We start from the raw sequence: 14,357 nt of genomic DNA, 5'->3' as shown, positions 1-14,357 counted from the left end.
TGTGGCCAGGCAGTGGCACGGGGGAGCTTCTGGGTAATAAATCTGGGTGTTTGCAGCTGCCTGGCCCAGGATGGCACCTGAGGAGCGGAACAGGAATGACACTCGTGGGTTGAGGCCAGCCTTGACCTTCACTACTTTCTCCGGGGCCTGAAGACCTTCAAGGAGGTTCAGCTGCTGCATGTGGCTGAAGGTCCTCTGGGCCGGAGCCCTGTCTACTGTCACCGTGGTGACCATCCATGCCTTCCCCAGATATCTGCAGATTTTCTGCTGTGCGTGTAGCACAGGATTTAGGGAGCGGCCTTGACGGGGAAAGGCAGGGGCTGAGAGGGCGAATAACAACGCCAAGTTCCCTGGGGGAGGAAGAGGTTCTTTCTGGTGGACCTTGAAAAGCATTCTCCTGAAGTCTCAGGTTAAAGAGGTCTTGCTTGAAAACGCTGGATCAGCCTGGCTGGACGGACCTGTGAAGGTCATCACTGGCTCAGCCTCCGATCTGGTCTTTGTCCCCAGTGTGCTTTGCCCATGGTCAGCTGAGAAAGGAGCTGCTCTTCCTACGGAGAAGGGACGTCCCGTCTGTGGAGCTGATCCAGGCTCTGGGCTCTGGAAGGACCAGGCGGGGAGGAAGGTGGAGTGGGCTATGCCAGGCTGATTCAGCCTCCTCGTGAGAAGCTGTGAGTGTGAAGCAGGTGCATCGGGCCCGAATATGCAGAGGTCCTCAGCCTTGTCCCCAGCGATGGTGCGGTCCGCTCTGCCCCCAAGGATGGACTTAAGAGTGCCTGGGGGTGGATGCAGGTGAGGGTGCCTGTCGGCCTGGATGACAGCGTAAGGAAGGGTCTTGAGTCCCCACAGGCTGGGAGCTGACAGCCAAAGAGAAGGAGACACCCACAGGCACCCCTGTTAGGAACCCCTCCACAAGGCCCCTTGCCCAGGCCCATCTGCATCACCCAGGGAGTCTGCCCTGACCTGTGCAGAGGCCCGTGAAGGGGCCCGTGGTCAGGACATGCTGGTGATGCTTCCACACGCGCTGCTTCCTGAGGGCCTCGTGGCTGCGGCCGGGCTCCCGCACCGTGAACTCTCCCCTGTCTCTCCAGGGAGGAGCGGCCCTCGGGCCCATCCCCAGCCACCCAGCTTCCTGCCTGCACCGGGGCTGGGTCCCAGCTGGGGACCCCTGCCCGACCAAGGGAGGGCGGAGGGGGTGGTGAGGGCTTCGTGCCTGCTTTCCTTCCGCTGTCACCCACTGTCCCTGGGCTGAGGGCCCTCGTGGCTCCTGACACACGCGCGAGGACACACTTTCAGGAAAGGAGAATGGCGTCACATGAAAAGATACTCAGCTGGGCCAGCTCCCACTAACGGAGACAGGGACTCACAGTGCCCCCTGCTGCTCAAAAGTCTGAAAGTCTCCTTTCCCCAGACTCCAGGCCTGATAGACTTGACCGTGGGCCTCTGGTTGATTCCCTCGAAAAGAAGCTTCGGTCTCCTTTTGTTTTTTAAGTACTTTTAGCTGTTTTTTAGAACATTTATTTATATTTCTTTTTGACTGCACCGAGTCTTCATTGCGGACTGGGCTTTCTCCAGTTTTGGCAAGTGGGCAGAGGAGCCTGGTGGGCCACAGTCCATGGGGTTGCAAGAGTAGGACACGACTTAGCAGCTAAACCACCACCACCACCAACCTGGCCCAAGGCTGGAAATGGATCCAGGCGCTGTGACTTCACTTAGACTTTTGTTCACTTGACCTAGAAGGTTTTGGGGCAAAGTAGGAGTTTGGCGTTGGTTTAATTGCTAAGTTGTGTCCTACTCTTGCGACACCATGGACTGTAACCCACCAGGATCCTCTATCCATGGGATTTCCCAGGCAAGAATACTGGACTGGGTTGCCAATTCCTTCACCAGGGGATCTTCCCCATCCAGGGACTGAACTCCGGTCTCCTGCTGGGCAGGTTGATTCTTTTGCACTGCACCCCCTGGGAAGCCCCTCCAAGTGTGGGTAGCAGGTCTTTAAGCACAAATCTCTTCTAACCCTACAGTCTCCTTAGGTGTTGAGTCCCTTTGTGTTCAGGCGGACAGGTCTGGGTCCTCTAGGTCACTCACTAGTGAGAGGGAAACAGGAAGGAAGGCTGTGGGTCTACAAATGGAGGAAACAGGCTTCCAGTGTCAGGCGTTTTTTCTCTCTCTCTGAAGGGCCAGGAGGAAACAAACTACAAGTGTCAGAGTTTTTCCGCTCCTGTCTACAACATTACAAGGAGGTTCCTCTTACAGTCTGTGTTGCCATGACAACACCTGGTTCCACCAGAACTTAGCTTTTCTCAAACCTTGAGCTAACCAGTGCATTTTCTTAACCAGTGCATTTTCTTATGGAAACGCTTTCCTTAAGTTATGTTAATGAACTATGTATTTACCCTGGAAGTGAAAGTGAAGTCACTCCTCCTGTCCGACTCTTTGCAACCCCGTGGCCTGTAGCCTACCCGGCTCCTGTGTCCATGGGATTTTCCAAGTAACAGTCCTGGAGTGGATTGCCATTTCCTTCTCCAGGGGATCTTCCCAACCCTGGCGTCGGACCCGGGTCTCCCGCATTGTAGACAGACACTTTCCTGTCTGAGCCACCAGGGAAGCCTTGTGTTTACCCTGGACTCTTGTTTTCCTTCAAGTTGATCCTGCCTAGGGCCCAGAACCATAATGGCTCAGCACACCAGTATGTTTTACTTATGCAAATGTTCTCTTAAGCTATGTGAATGAGACTATGCATTTGCTGGGAAACCCAGCTTTCTTTAAGAATCACCTCAAATGTTTTATGGCCTGGGGTGACTTACCTTGTGCCAATATTATCTCAAAATGCATGTTGTGGTTGAGGGGCCTGGTGCCACTCTCTGAGTTTTGAGACATTTCCTTTCAGCAGCCTGCTCATAGGTATATAACTTCCTGCTAAAAACTAGCAAGGGGCCACTCTTTCTGCCTGCTTCTGATGTCTATGTCAGACGCTTTCTCTATCTCTTTTACACTTTAATAAAACTTTATTACTCAAAAGCTCTGAGCCAATCAAGCCTCATCACTGGCCCCGGATCGAATTCCTCTCCTCCGGAGGCCAGCAATCCCAGCGTCTTTCCTGGCTCAGCCACAACCTTTCACTAAGGATCACGTTTTGGACTCTGCTTCCAGTAACTAATCAACCAAACCACTGGGACTCCCCTGTACCCTCTGCCCCCCTCTGCCAGCTGCAGGCAGCATGAAACGCAGAGTCTGTGTGAAGGGGCCCCAGGTCAGTGAATCCAGCTGATCCAGCTTTGTGCTCCACCCACCACTGACCACCTCCCCTTCTGTCCGCTGCCTGTTTGGTCTAGGGGATTCTGGCCCTGTGAAATAGGAGAACCAAGCAGTTCCGGCAGTGCAGTGTCCCTCCTGTGGGTCATAGCCTCTGCTCAGCCTAGGAACCTGCTGAGGTGATTGCGGTTGTTGGTCTAGAAGCAAAGGGGGGCAACACGGGTGGGGGCCCAGGGGAGAATCAGCACAGGCCAAGTGGCAGCTTCCTCATGAGCCGTGACTATTTTCTTGGGTCATGCTCCCACTCAGATGGGGCTTAAAGAGGAGGGAACACAACCATGAACCACCGCTTCCTCTTCTCCTCATCCCTGAGAAGGGTCCTCAGGGGCCCTCTCAGCTGCTGACGCTTCAACATCAGAGGCAGACGCGCTACCAGCAGAGTCAGAGCAACAGGGAGCCTGTGGCCTCAGGTGGGTTTTGGTCTCACTTCCCCATGAACTTGAACCACTGTGCACAGTACCACCACTTTTATATGAGCTGCAGTAATAGTCAGCCTCGTCCTCTGCCTGGAGCCCAGAGATGGTCAGGGTGGCTGTGTTCCCGGACTTGGAGCCAGAGAACCGAGCAGGGATCCCTGAGGGCCGTTTGTTGACATTATAAATCAGAGTTTTGGGGGCTGAGCCCGGGAGCTGTTGGTACCAGCCCACACCATTATAAGCCCCAATGTCACTGCTGGTGCCAGCACAGGAGATGGTGACCGTCTGTCCCAGATTCCCAGACACTGAGGCAGGCTGAGTCAGGCCAGACTGGGCCCAGGACCCTGCAAAGAGGAGAAACACACCGTGGTCAGTTCCCTGCTGGGGCCCAGGTCACCCTGAGGACAAAGACACCAGGGATGAGTCAGGTCCCCGGGGCCCTTCCCTGGAGGCCTCACCTGAGCCCTGAGTGAGGATGGTGATGAGGAGCAGAGCCCAGGCCATGGTGGAGACGCCCCAGACGCTGCCTTCTGAGCCCGCAGCCCTGGGCCTGGTCCCCATTGCCCTCTTATCCCCTCCCCCAGAGGAGGGCGGGGCCCCCATGCAAATGTGCTTCCTGCGCCGGCCCCCCTTCACCCCCTCTGCTCACCCTCTCTGACCTGGCCCTTTGTTCTAGACACTTCTCCTCCCTGGTTAGCAGAGCTTCCTGAGAATTAACTCTGTCACATGCTCAGTGAGAACAGACCAAGTCCAGGACAGGATGTGGGCAATGAACCTGGGGCTTCCTCTCTTTCCACGAGTCACCGTGTTTCCTGGAGGAGAAATCCCAGAATGTCCTGTGGCTGATCCACAAAGAGAGAACTGGGGCCCCGATGGCTCAAAGCTCCAGCTGTCCCACACTCCAGGACTCAAACGCAGAGCTGGAAACCTTTACCCCTCAGCTCCTTCTGTTCTAAAAGCTGTTATTGAGGGACTTCCCTGGTGGTCCTGTGGTTATCTCTCTGAGCTTCCACTGCATGGGGCTCGGGTTTGATCACTGGGAACTAAGATCCTGCATACTGCGAGGCACAGCCAAAAAGAAAAAGGAAAAGAAAAAAACAAAAGATTCTATTGACGTATAGTTGATTTACCATGTAGTGTTAATTCTGCTGTAGAAGAAAGTGGTTCGGGTATACTCACGTATACATTCTTTCTCCATGTTCTTTCCCGACACGGTTTATCACAGGATAGTGAACACAGTTCCCTGTGCTCTGCATAGGACCTTGGTGTTTATCCATCCAACGGATAAGAGTCAGTTCTGCTTGTCCCAAACTCCCCACGGGTTCCTCCTCACCCCCAGCTCCTTCTTGTCCCCCTCTCTTTGGAGAGCCCTCCCTCATGTTCCCCTCCACCCTGTCTCGGCGGTGCTCTGAGTCTGAGACCCGAGCCCGAGCCATTGGCCATCTGTTAGCACTTCTGAAGATGGTTTATTGCAGCGCGAATGCATTGGGACATAAGAAGGGATCTGGGCGAAGCAGCTGCTGACACCTCACTTGCTGTTGTTGTTTAGGCATCAGGTGGTGTTAAGTCTGTGCGACCCCTGCACTGTACCCACCAGACTCCTCTGTCCATGAGCTTTTCCAGGCGAGAGTACTGGAGTGGGTTGCCATTTCCTTTTCCAGGGGGTCTTCCTGACCCAGAGACTGAACCCAAGTCTCCTGCAGTGGCAGCTGGGTCCTTTACCACTGAACCACTGGGGAAGCATCTTGAAGCTTCACGAGGGACAGTGTAAGCCACAAGAACCTTCCCCGAGTCGTGGCCTTTACTGCCCCCTGGTGGGTGCAGACGTTGCCAACCAAGCCCAGGGAGGCAGCTGAGTGGCAACTGGAAATCCCTCCCTCCTGCCCTCCCCTTCCCATCCAGCTCAGTACCAGAGGGCTCCCTCCAGCCCACCGCCCTCCCTGCCCCAATCCCCTCTAAGCTCATGTCTCTTTGTCCTTAAACTCCCTCCAGGGTGGGACGTATCACCTGCCCCACCAGGTGGACGGACCCTCACCCGAAACTGTATAACTCATCCCACCACAGCCTAGGCACCAGGTCACCTGCAAGGCAGCTGTTTATACCGAGTGACACACACTTCAGAAGCACAAGAGACGTGACTCTGTGGCCAGTGATGGGCAAAGCTAAAGGGATCTCCTTTCCAGTTCAAGTCCCACAGAGGCATTCTTTGCCCTCCCTGTTTTCTTCAGAGAATCAGTGACAACCTCACTCTTTAAAACCATGGGCTTGTGGTGGTTTTGTTTTGGTGTTTTTCTGTTTCCACCCTAAAACTGATGAGCACATGCCTTCTTGAGCATCGCACCAGAGGTCGCTCAAGGACAAATGTTATTTGAATGAGTCTGGATGAGAGGAAGGAGGGGAGGGCTGAGCCTCCTGTTTCAAGATGAAAAAATTGAGTTTTGATCAGCTCTGTTCCAGGTGAACATCCTAGGTCCAGATGGAACAACAGTATGCTTAAAACAATGCTTAAAACTGACATTCAAAAAAATGAAGATCATGGCATCTGGTCCCATCACTTCATGGCAAATAGATGGGGAAACAAAGGAAACAGTGACAGACTTTATTTTCTTGGGCTCCAAAATCACTGTGAATGGTGACTGCAGCCATGAAATTAAAAGACGCTTGCTCCTTAGAAGAAAAGCTATGATAAATTTAGACAACGGATTAAAAAGCAGAGACATCACTTTGCTGACAAAGGTCTGTATAGTCAAAGCTATGGCTTTTCCAGTAGTCATGTACAGATATGAGAGTTGGACCCTAAAGAATACTGAGCTTGAAGAATTGATGGTTTCAAACTGTGGTGCCGGAGAAGACTCTTGAGAGTCTCTTGGACTGCAAGGAGATCCAACCCGTTCCTCCTAAAGGAGATCAATCCTGAGTGTTCATTGGAAGGACCGGTGCTGAAACTGAAACTCTAATACTTTGTCCACCTGATGCAAAGAACTGACTCGTTGGAAAAGACCCCGATGCTGGGAAAGATTGAAGGTAGGAGGAGAAGGGGACGACAGAGGAATAAATGGCTGGATGGCATCACCGACTCAATGGACATGAGTTTGGGTAAACTCCGGGAGTTGGTAATGGACAGGGAGGTCTGGTGTGCTGCAGTGCATGGGGTCACAAAGAGTCGGACCCGACTGAGTGACTGAACTGAACTGAATTGTCAATATTTTTGAAGGCAATTTTCCCTCATTTTGTCTCCATCTTCCATATTAGACGTCAGCTCTCAAGCTAGACAGGGGTGTACCTGGAGGAAAGTTCTGCCTTTTCTTTTCAAAGTAATTCACTGGTGACCTTTTTCTATTTCTGATGTGGACATTCCCCTGCAGCCGCTGGAATTCTGTGTCAAGTAGGAGGTTTATGCACCCCTGGTCCAGGTTGTCACATGTTTATTCAAACATGATCCAGCGAAATCTTCTTAGTATGAAAATAGGCTGTTTTTGTAGGACACCCAGAAAGTTCTCTTGCACCTCTAAGACTTTGGACAGTGGCCTGCTGAGCAAAGCAGTGAGATGGTGTGGATTTTCTTTTTTTATGGGAAGGAGAAACATATCCAGCCAACATATCATAGGTCAATAGCTGTCCAGGTAGCAAGCCAGTTCCTCCCCGGACCTTGTCCCAGAGGAAGACAAGCCTTTGGTGTAATTGAGGTGCTTGCTGTCAAGGCTGGGGCAGCACTTTGAAACAGAACAGGTGTTCCTGGTGGCCCTTGTCACTTACAGCACCGACACACGGGCACAGCCTGAGGGCTTTGGGATTCAGACGCAGCTCAGGGCCAGTGTGATATTGCCTCTGAGGTAAGAATTCGAAGGGCAGGAGTGACATGTGGCCAGCCAGTGGCACCAGGGAGCTTCTGGGTAATAAATCTGGGTGTTTGCAGTTGCCTGGCCCCGGGTGGCGCCCGAGGAGTGGAACAGGATTGACACTTGTGGGTTGAGGCCAGCCTTGACCTTCACTACTTTCTCCGGGGCCTGAAGACCTTCAAGGAGGTTCAGCTGCTGCGTGTGGCTGAAGGTGCTCTGGGCCGGAGCCCTGGCTACTGTCACCGTGGTGACCATCCATGCCTTCCCCAGATATCTGCAGATTTTCTGCTGTGCGTGTAGCACAGGATTTAGGGAGTGGCCTTGACAGGGAAAGGCAGGGGCTGAGAGGGCGAATAACAATGCCAAGTTCCCTGGGGGAGGAAGAGGTTCTTTCTGGTGGACCGTGAAAAGCATTCTCCTGAAGTCTCAGGTTAAAGAGGTCTTGCTTGAAAACGCTGGATCAGCCTGGCTGGACGGACCTGTGAAGGTCATCACTGGCTCAGCCTCCGATCTGGTCTTTGTCCCCAGTGTGCTTTGCCCATGGTCAGCTGAGAAAGGAGCTGCTCTTCCTACGGGGAAGGGACGCCCCATATGTGGAGCTGATCCAGGCGCTGGGCTCTGGAAGGACCAGGCGGGGAGGAAGGTGGAGTGGGCTATGCCAGGCTGATTCAGCCTCCCCGTGAGAAGCTGTGAGTATGAAGCAGGTGCATCGGGCCCGAATATGCAGAGGTCCTCAGCCTTGTCCCCAGCGATGGTGCGGTCTGCTCTGCCCCCAAGGATGGACTTAAGAGTGCCTGGGGGTGGATGCAGGTGAGGGTGCCTGTCGGCCTGGATGACAGCGTAAGGAAGGGTCTTGAGTCCCCACAGGCTGGGAGCTGACAGCCAAAGAGAAGGAGACACCCACAGGCACCCCTGTTAGGAACCCCTCCACAAGGCCCCTTGCCCAGCCGCCCCCCTCCCCACCACCCAGGGAGTCTGCCCTGACCTGTGCAGAGGCCCGTGAAGGGGCCCGTGGTCAGGACATGCTGGTGATGCTTCCACACGCGCTGCTTCCTGAGGGCCTCGTGGCTGCGGCCGGCCTCCCGCACCGTGAACTCTCCCCTGTCTCTCCAGGGAGGAGCGGCCCTCGGGCCCATCCCCAGCCACCCAGCTTCCTGCCTGCACCGGGGCTGGGTCCCAGCTGGGGACCCCTGCCCGAGCAAGGGAGGGCGGAGGGGGTGGTGAGGGCCTCGTGCCTGCTTTCCTTCCGCTGTCACCCGCTGTCACCCTCTGTCCCCGGGCTGAGGGCCCTCGTGGCTCCTGACACACGGGCGAGGACCACGTTCAGGAAAGGAGAATGTCGTCAGATGAAAAGATACTCAGCTGGGCCAGCTCCCACTAACGGAGACAGGGACTCACAGTGCCCCCTGCTGCTCAAAAGTCTGAAAGTCTCCTTTCCCCAGACTCCAGGCCTGATAGACTTGACCATGGGCCTCTGGTTGATTCCCTCGAAAAGAAGCTTCTTGTTTTTTTTTTTGAAGTACTTTTGGCTCTTTTTTAGAAAATTTATTTACTTATTTATATTTCTTTTTGACTGCAGCGAGTCTTCATTGCGGACTGGGCTTTCTCCAGTTTTGGCAAGTGGGCAGAGGAGCCTGGTGGGCCACAGTCCATGGGGTTGCAAGAGTAGGACACGACTTAGCAGCTAAACCACCACCACCACCAGCCTGGCCCAAGGCTGGAAATGGATCCAGGCGCTGTGACTTGACTTAGACTTTTGTTCACTTGACCTAGAAGGTTTTGGAGTTTGGCGGTGGTTTAATTGCTAAGTTGTGTCCTACTCTTGCGACCCCATGGACTGTAGCCCATCAGGATCCTCTATCCATGGGATTTCCCAGGCAAGAATACTGGACTGGGTTGCCATTTCCTTCTCCAGGGGATCTTCCCCATCCAGGGATTGAACTCCGGTCTCCTGCTGGGCAGGTTGATTTTTAGCACTGCACCACGTGGGAAGCCCCTCCAAGTGTGGGTAGCAGGTCTTAAAGCACAAATCTCTTCTAACCCTACAGTCTCCTTAGGTGTTGAGTCCCTTTGTGTTCAGGCGGACAGGTCTGGGTCCTCTAGGTCACTCACTAGTGAGAGGGAAACAGGAAGGAAGGCTGTGGGTCTGCAGATGGAGGAAACAGGCTTCCAGTGTCAGGCGTTTTTTCTCTCTCTCTGAAGGGCCAGGAGGAAACAACCCAGAAGTGTCAGGTGTTCTCCCTTCTCTCTACAACATTTCAAGGAGGTTTCTCTTACACTCTGTGTTGCCATGACAACACCTGGTTCCATCAGAACTCAGCTTTTCTGACACCTTGAGCTAACCAGTGCGTTTTCTTAGCCAGTGCGTTTTATTATGGAAATGCTTTTCTTAAGTTATGTTAATGATCTATGTATTTACCCTGGAAGTGAATTGAGGTCGCTCAGTCACGTCTGACTCTTTGCGACCCCATGGCCTGTAGCCCACCCGGCTCCACTGTCCATGGGATTTTCCAAGTAACAGTCCTGGAGTGGATTGCCGTTTCCTTCTCCAGGGGATCTTCCCAACCCAGGGGTCGGACCCGGGTCTCCCGCATTGTAGACAGACACTTTCCTGTCTGAGCCACCAGGGAAGCCTTGTATTTACCCTAGACTCTTGTTTTCCTTCAAGTTGACCCTGCCCAGGGCTCAGAATCATAATGGCTCAGCACACCAGTATGTTTTACTCATGCAAATGTTCTCTTAAGTTATATGAATGAGACTATGTATTTGCTTGGAAACCCAGCTTTCTTTAAGAATCACCTCAAATGTTTTATGGCCTGGGGTGACTTACCTTGTGCCAATATTATCTCAAAATGCATGTTGTGGTTGAGGGGCCTGGTGCCACTCTTTGAGTTTTGAGATATTTCCTTTCAGCAGCCTGCTCATAGGTATATAACTTCCTGCTAAAAACTAGCAAGGGGCCACTCTTTCTGCCTGCTTCTGATGTCTATGTCAGACGCTTTCTCTATCTCTTTTATACTTTAATAAAACTTTATTACTCAAAAGCTCTGAGCCATCAAGCCTCGTCACTGGCCCCGGATCGAATTTTTCTCCTCCGGAGGCCAGCAGTCCCAGCCTCTTTCCTGGCTCAGCCACAACCTTTCACTAAGGATCACGTTTTGGACTCTGCTTCCAGTAACTAATCAACCAAACCACTGGGACTCCCCTGTACCCTCTGCCCGCCCCTGCCAGCTGCAGGCAGCATGAAACGCAGAGTCTGTGTGAAGGGGCCCCAGGTCAGTGAATCCAGTTGATCCAGCTGTGTGCTTCACCCACCACTGACCACCTCCCTTCCTGTCCCCTGCCTGTTTGGTCTAGGGGTTTCTGTCCCTGTTGTTATGCCCAGTGTCCGAGTCCCCAAACCTGAGAGAATAAGATGTCCACAGCAATGCAAAGGCATAAAGGGGTTTACTCTAGTTCGAGCCAGGGGTCCTGTTATATCCAACACAGTGGAGTAGAACCAGAGCCCCGAGCCCAGATTCACAGCAGGATTTATCAGTTTAGAACAAGGACAGGGAGTTGGCAAGGGCTGATTGGCTGCAGGGGTTTCCTGGTATTTACTGATTGGCCAGTCATCATCCCTCTGATTGGCCAGAGTTACCATCCCCAGAAGCCCCGGAAGCATGACTCAGGCATTATTTTTGGCCTAGTGCACCTCTCTGAGCCTGTCATGGCTCTGGTGAGGTTGTAACATTCCCCCCTGTCTTTAGATCATATAGAGGAATCTTCCTCTTTGTTCTGGGGTACAGTTTGATATTGCTGTCTAAGCACAAATAGTTGAACTGTATTAATACGCTCTTTTATAAACGTAATGAGCCTATTGAGGATGCATGGGCCAAAGGTGAGTATTAGTAAAAGCACCATAAGAGGTCTCACCAGGGTGGAAATTAATGTTGTCAGCCACAGAGATTGTTGAAACCAATATTCAAACCATCCCTGCTGGGCTTTTCGCTCTCTCTTTCGCTGGGCTAGTCCTTCTCTCACCTTTGCCAAAGATTCTCTTCTCCCGGTGTGGTCTGCGTAGAAACAACATTCTTCTCCCAGGGCCGCGCAGAGCCCCTCTTGCTGCAGTAAAGTTAGATCTAGCCCTCTTCCGTTTTGCAAGACCATCTCGGACAGGGAGGTCAGCGATTTTCCTAGGTGACTAATTGACTCTTCTAGGCGGGTAATGTCTTCATCTATGGCCGCCCGCAATGAAGCAAATCCCTGGCCTTGGAGGGACAAGGCTGCTATCCCAGTCCCCGCCCCAGCGATCCCAAGGCCAAACATGGTTGCTATGGTGAAGGCTGTAAAAGGCTCTCTCTTGGTTCTGTCTTGTATCATTTGACCGGGTGTTTGTTTTGGGGCCCAGTAGTTGTACATTATCTTTTCAGGGTGGTACAGGATTTTTGGCACAACTGCCACCAAGATGCAGAACTCTTCTTTAGGACTGAATATTGAGATGTGTAAACAAGGGGTTAGACCAGTACGTGAGCAGATCCACCATCCCCCCATCTCTGGGATAATCTATTTAATCCCAGTTAGCTCTGTGGGTGCGGCTGTGTAGGCACATAAGGGGGAATTTTTGGGTGGAACTCTGCCCACACAGAGTCCTTTTCCCCAAACTTTTTCCATTGTGAGGCCCATTTTTTGTTCTCCCCAGCGACATTGCGGAGGATCTATACTATCAGTCAGGCCGTAAGAGGCGTTAAGACCCACTGCTTCATAGTAAGGGGGGTATAGATTATAGCAAAGCCAGCAAGATCTAGTTGCTTCCGGGTTAGGTTGATTTAAGGTTATATAGGCTGCCTTAACTAATTTCCATAACGGGTCTGAGTTTCTGAGGTTGCGGATGGGACCCGGAGGATGGAGTGAGACGAAGGATGTGGAAACCGCTGTGGTCGGGCTGGGAGTTACGTCAGTTTTCTTTATTGGGTTGGGACCTATACTGTGTATCTGCGTTGGCTCTAGAATCTGGCTTATAATTATAATTTCTCCGTAAATGTGTGTGCCTGCCACCGTTCTTGTTTGTAATTCCCAGGATAAGCCAGAAATCCAAGCCCTCTCTTTTTTTGCTTTTTTCAGATTGAACCTTATCTTAACCTGTGCATAGTTACAACTCTCTTCACATTCAAAAGTTGGGTCCCCAAGGGCTCTGAGGGTGGGCTTTGCGAACGAGAAGTTAAGTAGGTCCCGATTTCCTACCTCCCAGCGCCGAGGCCCATCATCAGAAGTAACACAATCCCATGATTTACAAAAATAATCTTGTGCTCCCCCACAAGTCTTCCATTTGGTCCTCTGGTGGCCCGGGCATGCCCAGAACCCCTGCATCCGGAGGAAACCCCTAGCCCAAGGCACATTTACCACCGGCTTTAAGTCAAAATATAGGTCTGGCCACCAGCTGTTCGGAGGATGTACTTCTGTGGTTAAGTTGAGCACCTCTCGTGTTAGTCTGTCTTGAAGCTTCCAGGTGATTTTGGCTGGCTGGTGCGGGTTGTTATGGGTGGCTCCAGGGTTGAGGAGGATGGTCACCAACAGGACTGTCAGGATGACTTGTCTGGATCCCGTCCGCGGATGAGCTTTATCTTGAAGGGGTTTGAAGGGTGCGGCGTTACCTCCCATTCTTTTGGGGCCCTGCCTTGCTCTGGGGATTGTATTCACAATGCAGCTTCCATTTGGTCCCTAGGGCTAAGGCCAGTCCCTGTACAATCTGACTCACAAAGGCAGGTCCGTTATCAGAGCCAATAGTCACCGGCAGCCAAAACCTAGGTACTATTTCTTCTAGGATCTTTTTAGCTACTATCATTGCTGTTTCTCCCTTAGTAGGGAATGCTTCCACCCGCCCAGAAAAAGTACCCACCAAAACTAACAGATAACGGTACCCCTACTTGCCTGGTCTTACCTCTGTAAAATCTATCTCCCAGTGTTGCCCTGGCCTCTCTCCCCGGTACCTCATTCCTGTATGCTGTCCTTTTCCTGGCTTCATCATCTGGCATGCTTTGCAGGCCTGGACTATGTCTCGTACAGTTGCCTGTTGTTGGGGAAACCGCAAACGTGCTGTCTGTAAGAGGGTTAGAGTCTTTTTTTTTCTCCTAGATGGGTGGTCAGATGTAGGTGCGTACAGAGGTGTTGACCCAAGTTGGTGGGAAGTATCAAGTTGTCATCTTGGTCCCGATACCATCTGTCTTCGCCCTCCTGAGGGCTGGCCTTTTTTGAATCCAATTGAGATCAGAAGAGGAATACTTGGGGGTTGGGGGCAAGGTTCCCATACCTGGGGGTGGCAGCCCCACAGTCAGTATAGGGGCTGTGCAGTCCCTGTTAGGCGCCTCATGAGCCGCCGTATCAGTGGCTCGGTCGTCTCGAGCCTTGATGTCTCTTCCCTTTTCATGTCCAGGGACATGTACTATTGACATTGCTCGAGGCTGTTGGAAGGCTGTTAAGAGTCTGCGGATTTCAGGCAGGTTTTTAACTTGTTTTCCCTCGGCTGTCAAAAATCCCTGTTCTTTATATATTGGGCCCTGGATGTGTACGGTGCCGAATGCATACCGACTGTCGGTATAAATAGTGACTCCTTTTCCTTTTGCCCTCTTCAGAGCCTGTATTAAGGCTATTAGTTCCACTTTTTGGGCAGAGGTACCCGGGGGAAGGGCTTCAGCCCATATTATCTTTCCAGAGTCATCAACTATTGCAGCTCCAGCCTTTCTCTGTCCATCCTTTATAAAACTGCTTCCATCTGTAAACCATATCAGCTCACTGTTATTTAAAGGCACAT

The sequence above is a fragment of the Budorcas taxicolor genome, chromosome 17, assembly GCF_023091745.1.
Source record: "Budorcas taxicolor isolate Tak-1 chromosome 17, Takin1.1, whole genome shotgun sequence".
Lineage (NCBI taxonomy): Eukaryota > Metazoa > Chordata > Mammalia > Artiodactyla > Bovidae > Budorcas > Budorcas taxicolor.
Note: the sequence above shows the minus strand (reverse complement) of the source record.